Source organism: Glycine soja, chromosome 20 (assembly GCF_004193775.1).
Source record: "Glycine soja cultivar W05 chromosome 20, ASM419377v2, whole genome shotgun sequence".
In the NCBI taxonomy this organism is placed as follows: Eukaryota; Viridiplantae; Streptophyta; class Magnoliopsida; order Fabales; family Fabaceae; genus Glycine; species Glycine soja.
Window position 1 is genome coordinate 20,081,198 of NC_041021.1, and position 989 is coordinate 20,082,186.

The 989-nt window shown below is 41.0% G+C and overlaps 1 non-coding gene across 1 annotated transcript; it reads left to right on the plus strand.

Moving 5' to 3' along the window:
- The first annotated feature begins 305 nt into the window (after positions 1-305).
- LOC114404029 lies at positions 306-412 on the plus strand. The gene has a single exon (XR_003664789.1). It is a non-coding gene; the product is annotated as a small nucleolar RNA R71 (small nucleolar RNA).
- The last annotated feature ends 577 nt before the right edge of the window (positions 413-989 follow it).

Consider the following 989-nt stretch of genomic DNA (forward strand, 5'->3'; position numbering starts at 1 on the left):
CAAGTACAAATTTCTGATTCAAGGCTAGTTGGGTTACCAGGTTAACTAAGGCATCTAGTTTACCTTCAAGCTTCTTGGTTTCAGCTGCTGAAGATGAATTCGTGGCTACTTCATGCACTCCTCTAATGACTATAGCATCATTTCTGGCACTAAACTGTTGGGAGTTGGAAGCCATCTTCTCAATTAAATTTTTGGCTTCAGCAGGGGTCATGTCTCCAAGGGCTCCACCACTGGCAGCATCTATCATACTTCTGTCCATGTTACTGAGTCCTTCATAAAAATATTATAGAAGAAGCTGCTCCGAAATCTGATGGTGAGGGCAACTGGCACATAGTTTTTTAAATCTCTCCTAGTATTCATATAGGCTCTCTCCACTGAGTTGTCTAATACCTGAAATATCCTTTTTGATGGTTGTGGTCCTGGAAGCAGGGAAATATTTTTTCTAAGAATCCTCTCTTGAGGTCATCCCAGCTCGTGATGGACCTTGGAGCAAGGTAATACAACCAGTCCTTTGCCACTCCCTCTAAAGAATGATGAAAAGCCTTCAAAAATATGTGATCCTCTTGGACATCTGGGGGTTTCATGGTGGAGCAGACAATATGAAATTCTTTCAGATGTTTGTGCAGGTCTTCACCTGCAAGGCCATGAAACTTTGGAAGCAAATGGATCAATCCAGTTTTAAGAACATATGGGACATCCTCATCAGGGTATTGGATGCACAAGCTTTCGTAGGTGAAATTAGGTGCAGCCATTTCCCTTAGAGTCCTCTCACGGGGTGGAGGTTGTGCCATGTTCTCAGAATGTTCAAAATTAGAATGCTCAAAATTATAATGTTCAAAATCAGGATGTTCAAAATCACCAATAACAGAAAGCACAGACTTACCAGTAATGGAATGCTCAGGATGATCAAAAGGTACAAATTGATGCCTAACTAATGTATGAAATGTCCTATCTATCTCAGGATCAAAGGGTTGTAATTCAGATGGATT